This window comes from Rhinoraja longicauda, chromosome 2 (assembly GCF_053455715.1).
Source record: "Rhinoraja longicauda isolate Sanriku21f chromosome 2, sRhiLon1.1, whole genome shotgun sequence".
Classification (NCBI taxonomy): domain Eukaryota; kingdom Metazoa; phylum Chordata; class Chondrichthyes; order Rajiformes; family Arhynchobatidae; genus Rhinoraja; species Rhinoraja longicauda.
In genome coordinates this window covers 5,750,964-5,763,831 of record NC_135954.1, presented here as the reverse complement: position 1 = coordinate 5,763,831, position 12,868 = coordinate 5,750,964, and the positions used below count along the sequence as shown (strand labels likewise).

Genomic DNA, 12,868 nt, shown 5'->3' with positions numbered 1-12,868 from the left:
GGTCGAGACCCTTCTTCAAACTGAGTTACTTCAGCATTTTGTGTCTACCTGTGGTTCACTGGTTTCTTTGTTGTCACGTGCACCAGAGACAGTGAAGTACATTTTTTGGATACAGCTCAGCAAGAATATCCCTGCACATGAGAGCAATCACGCCAGTTAGTACGGAATGTATAGACCAGCCCACTGAGTCCATCTGCAAGAGGCTCCATTTTGGCGCCATTTTACATTGCAGCCGTCGCCACCATTTCATGTAGGAGGGAACCGGAGATGAACATAGAAACATAGAAAATAGGTGCAGGAGTAGGCCATTCAGCCCTTCGAGCCTGCACCGCCATTCAATATGATCATGGCTGATCATCCTGTACCTGCCTTCTCTCCATACCCCGTGATCCCTTTAGCCACAAGGGCCACATCTAACTCCCTCTTAAATATAGCCAATGAACTGGCCTCAACTACCTTCTGTGGCAGAGAATTCCACAGATTCACCACTCTGTGTGAAAAAAAACGTTCTCATCTCGGTCCTAAAAGACTTCCCCCTTATCCTTAAACTGTGACCCCTTGTTCTGGACTTCCTCAACATCGGGAACAATCTTCCTGCATCTAGCCTGTCCAACCCCTTAAGAATTTTGTACGTTTCTATAAGAGATTCTTGATTAGTACGGGTGTCGGGGGTTATGGGGAGGAGGCAGGAGAATGGGGTGAAGAGGGAAAGATAGATAGATCAGCCGTGATTGAATGGTGCAGTAGACTTGATGGGTCGAATGGCCTAATTCTGCTCCTAACACTAGAGAACACCCAGGCAGTGAATTGCCTTCGTAGTGTGCAAGTGAGTGTTAGAATCTGAGGATGAGAATATGGGAACGTTAACAGTGGGATTAATAAAGGATTCATTTTAAACGAGAGGTTCATGGTCAGTGCGGGCTCGATGGGCCGAAGGGTCTGTTCTGTGCCATATCTTACTATGGCAGTATTTGTACGAATCAATGACTTGCCTACTACAAGCTCAGTTATTCAACTATCTGGGTCACACATTCAAGTCCAATTCATGTGAAACACGTCCCCATTGGAAAACAAAGCTGTTTGGAAGGAACAGCAGATGCTGGTTTCAACCGAAGATAGACACAAAATGCTGGAGTAACTCTGCGGGACAGCCAGCATCTCTGGAGAGAAGGAATGGGTGACGTTTTGGGTCGAGACCCATCTTCAGACTGAAACCCAACCTCCCCTCTTCTCTGGTTTCAGCATTTTAAAAAGATTTTTGTTTAGATTTAGATTTAGAGATACAGCGCAGAAACATGCCCTTTCGGCCCACCGGGTCCGTGCCACCCAGCGATCCCCGCACACTAACACTATCCTACACCCACTAGGGACAATTTTTACATTTGCCCAGCCAATTAACCTACAAACCTGTACGTCTTTGGAGTGTGGGAGGAAACCGAAGATCTCGGAGAAAACCCTCGCAGGTCACGGGGAGAACGTACAAACTCCGTACAGACAGCACCCGTAGTCAGGATCGAACCTGAGTCTCCGGCGCTGCATTCGCTGTAAGGCAACAACTCTACCGCTGCGCCACCGTGCCGCATTTTCCTATTCCATGCATTGGACCCTAACCTATTCTATGCATTGAACAGGTAGAGTAGATGTGGAGAGGATGTTTCCACTACTGGGAGAGTCTAGAACTAGTCACAGCCTCCGAATTAACGGACGTTCTTTTAGGAAGGAGATGAGGAGATATTTCTTTAGTCAGAGGGTGGTGAATCTGTGGAATTCTTTGCCACAGAAGGCTGTGGAGGCCAAGTCAATAGATATTTTTAAGGCAGAGATAGATAGATTTTTGATTAGTACTGCTGTCAGAGGTTATGGGGAGAAGGCAGGAGAATGGGGTTAGAAGGGAGAGATAGTGTAGGAAAATAACTGCAGATGCTGGTACAAATCGAAGGTATCACAAAATGCTGGAGTAACTCAGCAGGTCAGGCAGCATCTCTGGAGAGAAGGAATGGGTGATGTTTCGGGTCGAGACCCTTCTTCAGACTGATGTCGGGGGGGGGGGCGGGACAAAGGAAGGATGTAGGTGGAGACAGGAAGACAGTGGGAGAACTGGGAAGGGGGAGGGGAAGAGAAGGCTAGATAGGGGAATAGAGAGATAGATCAGCCATGATTGAATGGCAGAGTAGACTTGATGGGCCGAATGGCTTAATTCTGTTCCAATCATTTATGACCGTATGATTTTCTCCCACAGCACTCTTTGAGGTCACAATTACAATGTTAAAAGTGAATGTGATTGAATGTGGTTGTTGTTTATGCAGTGGCTGCTCTGACGCAATTGCTTTGGCAGAGTTGCACCGTTTGGAGCCTTTCAATTAAATACTAGGATCAGCCACTTGAAAATCGTCATTGTTGCTATTAAAAAAAACCTCTCTATTTTCCTCATTTCTTTGAAGGGAATTAGCAATGCCAGGCATGGAATACACTTTTTTGTTTAGAGATACAGCGAGGAAACAGGTCCTTGAGTCCACGCCGACCAGCGATCTCCGCACACTTAACGCTATCCTACGCACACTAGGGACATATTTACAATTTTACCGAAGTCAATTAACCTACAAAACCTGTATGCCTTTGGAGTGCGGGAAGAAACCGGAGCACCCCGAGAAAACCCACGCAGGTCACGGGGAGAACGTACAAACTCCGTACAGACAGCACCCGTAGTCAGGATGGAACCCGGGTCTCTGGCGCTGTGAGGCAGCAACTCTACCGCTGCGCCACCGTGTCGCCCCCCCTTCATGCCACTGAAGCTGTTCTTCAGGGTCAAGGCCCCCACTCCTTTTCTGTGGCTATGAAGGTGACTGATAAGGCCAATTCTGGACCAGTAGACTTTACCCACAGTTGGGACAGGAGGTGCCAGGTCGAGTGGATTTTCTCCAGAGATAGACAATAGACAATAGGTGCAGGAGGAGGCCATTCGGCCCTGCGAGCCAGAACCGCCATTCAATGTGATCATGGCTGATCATTCTCAGATCATTCTCCCCATGCCCCCTGACTCCGCTATCCTTAAGAGCTCTATCCAGCTCTCTCTTGAATGCATTCAGAGAATTGGCCTCCACTGCCTTCTGAGGCAGAGAATTCCACAGATTCACAACTCTCTGACTGAAAAAGTTTTTCCTCAACTCAGTTCTAAATGGCCTACCCCTTATTCTTAAACTGTGCCTGACCTACTGAGTTGCTCCAGCTTTTTGTGTCTATCCGGTTTAAACCAGCATCTGTAGTTCCTTTGTACACAGAGTGGATTTGGGGTCTGTTTGTTTCACTTACGTTCCAGTATCTTCTCCATTTACCATGATCATGAACCAGGCATAAGTTCGTCAGTTTAAAACTTTTTTCACCCAGAGAGTTGTGAATTTGTGGAATTCTCTGCCACAGAGGGCAGTGGAGGCCAATTCAATGGATGAATTTAAAAGAGAGTTAGATAGAGCTCTAGCGGCTAGCGGAATCAAGGGATATGGGGAGAAGGCAGGCACGGGGTACTGACTCCAAAGACGTACAGGTATGTAGGTTAATTGGCTGGGTAAATGTAAAAATTGTCCCTAGTGGGTGTATGATAGTGTTAATGTACGGGGATCGCTAGGCGGCACGGACTTGGTGGGCCGAAAAGGCCTGTTTTCGGCTGTATATATATGATGATATGATGATGATTGTGGACGATCAGCCATGATCACAATGAATGGCGGTGCTGGCTTGATGGGCCAAATGCCTCCTCCTGCACCGATTTTCTATGTTTCTAGTTCGTAAGACAAAGGAGCAAAAGTAGGCCATTTGGCCCATCGAGTTTGCTTGACCAATCTATCTCCGTTGAATTCCACAGATTCATCACCCTCTGTCTAAAGAAATTCCTTCTCATCTCCTTTTTAAAGGTACGTCCTTTTATTCTGAGGGTGTGCCCTCTGGTCCTAGAACTGCAGTTGTCGTTTCTCTTGACCGGGATGTCTTTAGTTTTAATTTTTGAGATGCAGCACGGAAACAGGCCCTTTCGCCCACCGAGACCGCGCCGACCAGCGATCCCCGGAACCTAGCACTGTTGTACACACTAGGGAGAATTTGCAATTGTACCAAAGCCAATGGATTTACAAACCTGCACGTCTTTGGAGTGTGGGAGGAAACCGGAGCCTCTGGAGAAAGACCCACGCAGGTCACGGGGAGAACGTACAAACTCTGTACAGACAGCACCCGTAGTCGGGACGGAACCCGGGTCTCTGGCGCTGTGAGGCAGCGACTCTACCGCTGCGCCACCGTGCCGTGCCTTCTTTATCCAGTTATTCCTTCTCAAAATTAGGGGTTGACATTCAGGGTGGCGAGAAATAGTCATTTCTTCTACCGGAGGCCCGTTAATCATTGTAATTCAATAACCAAGTTACTCAGTTGATGAGTACATTTAAGGCAGGGATTGATATATTTTTAGATGTTAAAGAAATCAAGGTTAGCACAGAAAGTGGACTACCCCTGCTTCTATTTTTTGCTTTCTGATTGTTGGCAGGATTCTGCAATTCAGTCATAGAGTCATAGTGTCTTCCAGGGTGGAAGGAGGCCCTTTGGCCCATTTTGCCCACACCATCTACACTAGTCCCACCTTCCTACACTTGGCCCACATTCCTCCAAACCTGTCGTATCTACGTACCTGTCTAATTGGTTCTTAAACAACTACCTCCTCTGGCAGCTCGTTCCATATACCCACCACCCATTGTGTAAAAAAAATAAGTTGCCCCTCAGGTTCCCATTAAATCTTTTCCCCCTCACCTTAAACCTAGGACCCCTAGTTCTCGATTTCCCCTACTCTGGGCAAGAGACTCTGTGCATCTACCCGATCTATTCCTCTCATGATTTTGTACACCTCTATAAGATCACCCCTCATCCTCCTGCGCTCCAAGGAATGCCATAGCCTACTCAACCTCTCCCAATAGCTCAGGACTAGACAAGCTAGATGCAGGAAAAATGTTCCCAATGCTGGGCGAGTCCAGAACCAGGGGCACAGTCTTACAATAAGGGGGAGGCCATCTAAAACTTAGGTGAGAAAAAACTTTTTCACCCAGAGAGTTGTGAATTTGTGGAATTCTCTGCCACAGAGGGCAGTGGAAGCCAAATCACTGGATGGGTTTAAGAGAGAGTTAGATAGAGTTCTAGGGGCTAGTGGAATCAAGGGATATGGGAGAAGGCAGGCACGGGATATTGATTTGGAACGATCAGCCATGATCACAATGAATGGCGGTGCTGGCTCGAAGGGCCGAATGGCCTCTTCCTGCACCAATTTCTATGTTTCTATGTAGGCCCTCAAGTCCTGACAACATCCTTGTAAATCTTTCTGAACCCTTTCCAGCTTGACAACATCTTTCCTATATGTAACATGGTGACCAAAACGGAACACAATACTTTAAATGTGGCCTCCTGTTCATGTTTCATCATTTATTCAGCATTTGCCACTGATCCTCACTCCCTTTACCACCCTGGTTTCTGTAGTTTAGTTTGGAGATACGGTGTGGAATCAGGCCCTTTGGCCCACCGAGTCTGTGCTGACCAACAATTACCCGTACATTTGTTTTGTCCGACACACTAGGGACAATTTACAGAAGTCAATTAACCTACAAACCTTGGAGTCTTTGGTGAGTGGGAGGAAACCGGAGCACCTGGAGAAAACCCACGCAGTCCCCGTGACCTGCGTGGGTTTTCTCCAAGATCTTCGGTTTCCTCCCACACTCCACAGACGTACAGGTTTGTGGGTTAATTGGCTTGGTATAAATGTAAATTGTCCCTAGTGTGTGTGTGTGTAGCATTAGTGTGCGGGGATTGCTGGTCGGTGCGGACTCGGTGGTGCCGAAGGGCCTGTTTCCACTCTGTATCTCTAAGCCAAATTTAAAAAAAACTAAACTAAGTAGACAATGTGCATTTGCTGACTCGTACGACAGAATAAAACAGATGATGTGACTCAGGCACATTCTTCACGTGAAGTTTAAATGTACTACATTTCCCAAGGATCAGAAACCTTTGAACAACACCTAAATGCCGTGAAAACTGGAACAAAAGAGTCATCAATTTGCACTCATTCCTAAAAATAGAATAGCCCGCCACAAACCCATACCATTTGGTTAGATCAAACATTTTAAGTGTGTCTGAAAGAACTGCAGATGTTGATTTACGCCGAAGATGGGACACAAAATGCCGGAGTAACTCAGCGGGTCAGGCAGCATCTCTGGAGAACATGGATAGGTGATGTTTCACAGAGTGCTGGAGTAACTCAACGGGTCAGGCAGCATCTCTGGAGAACATGGATAGGTGACGTTTCACAGAGTGCTGGAGTAACTCAGCGGGTCAGGCAACATCTCTGGAGAGGAGGAATAGGTGACGTTTCGGGTCGAGACCCTTCTTCAGACTGAGAGTCGGGGGAGAGGTATGAAAAGGTACAAAGAACAAATGAACGAAAGGTATGAAATGAACAAATCAGAGCCTGCAATGATAGAAGCATAGAAAATAGGTGCAGGAGGAGGCCATTCTGCCCTTCGAGCCAGCACCGCCATTCATTGTGATCATGGCTGATCATCCACAATCAGTACCCCGTGCCTGCCTTCTCCCCACATCCCTTGATTCCACTAGCCCCATGAGCTTTATCTAACTCTCTTTTAAATTCGTCCAGTGAATTGCCCCCCACTGGCTTCTGTGGCAGAGAATTCCACAAATTCACAACTCTCTGGGTGAAAAAGTTTCTTCTCACCTCAGTTTTAAATGGCCTCCCCTTTATTCTTAGACTACTTCCCCTGGTTCAAGGAATATGACCAAGGATCATGATCAAGGAAAGATGGAGCCCACAATGCTCCATTGTTGGCTGTGGAAAACGATAACGAGGGGATACGAACAGTGAAACTAAGCAGGACGACAGTGAAACGAGCAGTGAAACTAAACCCTTTCAAAAACATAAACATGTATTCCAGATGAATACTGAGAAATGCGAATAACTACCAGATTATTCTGACTCATAAAAACACACCCTTGCGTTTTACAATCAGGTCTGAGAGGAACAAATCTACTTTGATATGTAATCAAGTGATATAATAAGAGTTGCTGCATCGAGCAAAGGTGGGAAACCGTTTCAAAGGGGAGTGAACGTGGACTACAGGAGACCCCGTGGCTGTGCCTATTGCAAACAGGTACACCCTCTTGGGAGCTGTTGGGGCATAAGACGCTTCCAGTCCGAGCGGCGGACAGGTTGGTGGCTCTAATCCAGGCAAGGAGACTCGACCGGGAAGACCGAAGTCATGAAGAGCCATAGTAGTGGGTGGCTCCATTGTCCGAGGTACGGACAGTAGATTCTGTGGCGGCAGGTGGGACTCGAGGATGGTCTGTTGCCTCCCTGGCCCCAGGGTTCAAGACATCACGGGGCGGCTTCAGAACATCCTAGCGTGGGAAGGCGATCAACCGGAAGTAGTTGTGCACGTGGGCACGAACGACATCGGGAGGAAGAGGAAGGAGATACTGCAACATGAGATTAAAGAGTTAGGAAGAAGACTGAGAAGTAGGACGTCGAGGGTGCTTATCTCTGAACTGTTACCTGTACCTCGTGCTGGTGAGGGCAGGAACAGAGAGATCGGGGATATGAATGTATGGCTGAGGGGCTGGTGCAGGGAGCAGGTATTTAGATTTCTAGACCACTGGGATCTCTTCTGGGGTAGGGGTGACCTGTACAAAAGGGACGGGTTACACCTTAACAGCAGGGGGACCAACATTCTGGCAGGCAGGTTTGGACAGTGAAAATCTGGAGCCACAGGCCAATTAATCAAAAAACGCTCCTTTTCTAAAAATATTTTTAAAGTAGGTACCTAAACTTTTTAAGGGGTCATACAAAGGATTTGCCGCGTTACTTGGAAGTTTAGTTTAGTTTAGAGATACAGCGCGGAAACAGGCCCTTCAGCCCACTGAGTCCTCGCCGACCAGCGATCCTCGCACTCTCTTAAAGATAGCAGATATGGGGAGAAGGCATGAATGGGGTACTGATTGTGGATGATCAGCCATGCTCACAGTGAATGGCGGTGCTGGCTCGAAGGGCCGAATGGCCTACTCCTGCACCTATTGTCTATTTACACTATCCTAGGGACAATTTACAATTTACACTTGTACCGGCCAATTAACCTACAAACCTGTACGTCCTGGGAGATGTAGGAGGAAGCCGAAGATCTCGGAGAAAACCCACTCAAGTCACGGGGAGAATGTACAAGCAGCACCCGTATTCGGGATGGAACCCGGGTCTCCGGCGCTGCAAGCCCTGTAAGGCAGCAACTCTACCGCTGCGCCACCGTGCCGCCCGACTAACTTTCCATTCAACCCCCTCTGGCAGCTCGTTTCGTCTACACCCTCTGCGTTGAAAGGTTGTCCCTTGTGTCCTTATAACTTTCCATGTTAAACAAGTAATTATCAAAAGTAAAAAACAAACTGCTGGAGGAACTCAGCAGGTCAGGCAGCATTTGTGGAAGGAATAGACAGGTGACTTTTAAGTGTGGGACCCTTGTGCAGACTGCTCAGTCTGAATAATAATAATAATAATAATAATAATATAGCTTTATTGTCATTGTACAAGAACAATGAGATTAAGATTGCAACCTCCGTATCGATGCTATAAAAAGACATAAACAAGGTAATAAAATAAAAAAAGGTAAAAGTGCAAATAGGTCCATGTGCGCTGAGGTTAAAAATTACAGCACAACTGTCACACTGTTGAGATAAAGTCAGTTCTGCCAGGTGATTATGGAGGCAAAGACAGATTATGGGGGGCACTTAGCAGACTGATTCAGTGCAGTTATATCTCGAGAGAAAAAGCTATTTCTCAGTCTGGAGATGCCGGCGTAGAAGGCCTTGTAACGTCTGCCGGGTGGAAGGAGTTCAAACAGACGGTGGCATGGGTGTGTGGGGTCCTTACAGAGGCTGGTAGCCTTTCTGAGGCAGCGTGCATTGTAGATGTCCTCCAGGGCTGGGAACATTCCTGATTCAAAGCATCATCTGTCCATTCCATCTTCAGATGCTGCCTGATTCACCAAGTTCCTCCAGCACTTTTTCTTCTTTAAGATCTTTGATCGCACAGAGGTGTGTAAAATTGTGAGAGGAATAGATCGGGTAGACGCACAGAGTCTCTTGCCCAGAGTAGGGCAATCTAGAACCAGAGGACATAGGTTTAAGGTGAGGGGGGAAAGATTTAATAGGAATCTAATGGATAACTGCACACAATGGGTGGTGGGTGTATGGAACGAGCTGGCAGAGGAGGTAGTTGAGGCAGGGGCTATTGCAACATTTCAGAAACTATTAGACGGATACATGAATAGGACGGGTTTGGAGGGATATGGGCCAAACGCAGGCAGGTGGGACAAGTGTAGATGGGACATGTTGGCTAGTATGGGCAAGATGGGCCGTAGGGCCAGTTCTACGCTGTATTACTCTACGAACTTTGATTCTATGAGATGCAGCATCCATTGTTTTCGGAACTCAGATGCATAAGTGCTAAATGACGATAAGAAACACTTGTCTTTTTTTCTGTATTCACATAGGCACTAGTTCACTTCAATGTCTGTGAACTGATCGTTGTAATCTCTAAATCTTTTCATTCTGGTGAAAGATTAATGGAAACTAGTCGTACCGAATGGGATGAGTCAGGCACAGTTTCATGAGAATTGTGCTGTAAACAGTTACTGGAGAAAACTAAAGCTTTTTTTCTCAATGCTGCTAGTCACGCATCAAGGCAGTGAGATTTTTCCGTGATAAAACTGCAAATGTGCATTTATATCATACCATATAATGCACTCAAATAACACAAATATTTTGACAGGAATATTACCGAACAAATGTTAATGCCGGGTCTGGCACGGTGGCGCAGCGATACAGTTGCCTCCTTACAGCACCAGAGACCCGGGTTCCATCCTGACCACGGGTGCTGGCTGTACGGAGTTTGTACATTCTCCCTGTGACCTGCGTGGGTTTTCTCCGGGTGCTCCGGTTTCCTCCCACACTCCAAAGGCGTACAGGTTTGCCGGTTAATTGGCATTGGTAAAATTGTAAATTGTCCCTAGTGCGTGTGGAATCGTGCTGGAGTTCGGGGTGATCGCTGGACAGCGCGGACTCGGTGGGCCGAAGGGCCTGTTTCCGCGCTGTATATCGAAACGTCTGAAGTCAAACCTCTGCACAGACGAAAATGAGGGGCTCTTGAGACAGATAAACAAGGGATTGATTAATTGAGGGGTTTGGAGAAAGATTTCCACAGCCTTGGGCCTCGGCAGCTAATGACATGGCAGTCAATGACCAAGTGACTAAACACCACACCATAAGAGCAAAATAGGCCATTTGGCCCATCAAATCTACTCCGCCATTCAATCATGGCTGATCTATCTTCCCCTCTTAACTCCATTCCCTTGCCTTCTCCCCATAATCCCTGAAACCCATAAATCTATCTCTGCCTAAAAATATCCATTGACTTGGCCTCCACAGCCTTCTGTGGCAAAGAATTCCACAGATTCACCATCCTCTGACTACAGAAATTCCTCCTCATCACAGTTTCTTGATTAGTAAGGGCGTCAAAGGTTACGGGGAGAAGGCAGGAGAATGGGGTTGAGAGGGAAAGATAGATCTGCCGTGATCGAATGGTGGAGTAGGCCCGATGGGCCTCATGATCTAATTCTGCTCCTTTAACTCATGAAGTGCTGTCTGGTTTCACTGTATCCACTGATTATCACCTTCTCCGCAGCCAACAATGGATCATTGTGGGCTCTGCCATTCCTTGATTGTCTGGCTGGCTTTCATTTGTCCTTTTCACACCTTTCATTCATTTGTACTTTGTACCTGTTCACAACCTCATCTCCCTCTCCCCTGACTCTCAGTCTGAAGAAGGGCCTCGACCCGCTGAGTTACTCCAGCATTTTGTGTCTATCTTCCCTCGTGAAAATGCTGAGTATTTTTGTTACTTGTGAAGCAGAGAATTCTGAAGATCTGCGTCCTCTGTGCAAATAAAACATGAAACTGCTTAAATCTAAATGGCTGATCTCCCTATCCTTACGCTTTGCCTTCAGCCAGAAGAAATAAACCTCTTTGGCATCTGTTATTGATCCTTCCTGAGTTCCCTTTCGCTCAATAAGATCTCCATTTATTCTTCTAAGCTCTAGTGACTACCGGCCAACCAGTCTTAATCAAATAAACGAAACTAAGTTTCAAGGAGGAGAGGTTCGAGGGTGGCACGGTGGCGCAGTGGTAGAGTTGCTGCCTGACAGCAACCCGGGTTTAATCCTGTCCAGAGTGCTGTCTGTTTGGAGATTGCATGTTAGTTTAGAGATACAGCGCGGAAACAGGCCCACCGGGTCCTTGCCAACCAGCGATCCCCGCATATTAACACCATCCTATACACACTCGGGACAATTTAATTACATTTACCAAGCTAATTTACCTACATACCTGTGTGTTGATTTTTCCAGGTGCTCTGGCTTTCTCTTACGTTCCAAAGGCGTGCAGGTTTGTAGGTTAATTAATTGGCTTCTGTAAATTGTTCCTGGAGTGTAGGATAGAACTAGTGTACGGGGTGACCGCTGGTTGGCACGGACTCGGTGGGCCAAAAGGGCCCGTTTCCACACTGTATCTCTAAACTAAACTAAACTAAACTAATCTAAATTCTCTTCAGAGGGCAACACTCATCCCCAGAATCAAACACTGAAGAAGGTTCCTGACCCGAAATTGCCCGCAATGTGTAGGGAGTACTTCAAACTAGTACAAAGTGGGATAACTTCAAACTAGTGTGACCAGGTGATTGATGGTCGATGTGGACTCAGTGGGCCGGAGGGCCTGTTACTATGCTGTGTCTCTAAATTAAACACTTTTCAGGTAAAAAAATTCTCTTCATAAAACAATGTTAATTCCGTCTTATATCTTGATCTTCCTATGATTTTATACTATATTCTTAATGATGAGTTCTAGCATTCTAGATTTTTCCTCCCTCCCCCTTCCCTTCCCCCCCACTCCATCCCCCTCAACTTCCCTTATCCTCCCCCCTCCCTCCCTCCCTCCACCCTCCATCCCTAGGAGATAGATTTAAACTTTAAAATGTGAATGACTTCAAAAATAGAACGCCGATTTCAATGAAACCTCTTCCATTAGCACCAAAGGGACGACGGTGAATAAGGTGGGCCTAAAATTGTCGTGCTATTTTATACCGTTTTGGCTGTAGTTCAGGAACAAACAAACAAACAAACAAACAAGAGTTTTAGTATATAGATTACAAGGCTATTTTTGCTCTTGGTTCATCTATGACAGTATTGGATTGCTGTTTGGTTCTTGGCCCATCATTTGGAAGAAATAAATTGCTTATCATCTCTTTGGTGAGACCTCATTTGGAGGTGGTTTCAACTTCTTAGTTTAATTTAGAGATGCAGTGCGGAATCATGCCCTTCTGCCCACCCGGCCTGCGCTGACCAGCAATCCCCGTACCCTACCACTATCCTACACAATGGGGACACTGTACAATTTACAAATTAACCTATAAACTTGTATATGGGGTGTGGGAGGAAACCGGAGCACCCAGGGAAAACCCACGCAGGTCACGGGGAGAACGTACAAACTCCGTACAGACAGCACCCGCAGTCAGAATTGAACCCGGGTCTCTGGCGCTGCGAGGCAGCAACTCTACCGCTGCGCCATCATGCCACCCCATTCATTCAACTAAAAAATTATATAAATGCTTTGGAACAAGTGTGGTTTTGATTCTGGGCATGAGAGCAGACAATAGACAATAGGTGCAGGAGGAGGCCATTCGGCCCTTCGAGCCAGCACCACCATTCAATGTGATCATGGTTGATCATTCTCAATC

At 46.7% G+C, this 12,868-nt stretch overlaps 1 protein-coding gene across 8 annotated transcripts in view; it reads left to right on the top strand.

The window, feature by feature from the left end:
• atxn1a (ataxin 1a) overlaps nucleotides 1-12,868 on the top strand; it is a 229,654-nt gene that overhangs the window by 170,431 nt on the left and 46,355 nt on the right. Inside the window, exon 5 of one of the 8 annotated variants that reach the window (XM_078414502.1) lies at nucleotides 3,860-3,908. The exons of the other annotated variants lie outside the window; for them this stretch is intronic. The gene's annotated coding sequence lies outside the window, so the exon portion shown is untranslated. The remainder of the gene's footprint in view (nucleotides 1-3,859; nucleotides 3,909-12,868) is intronic. 8 annotated transcript variants of the gene reach the window in all.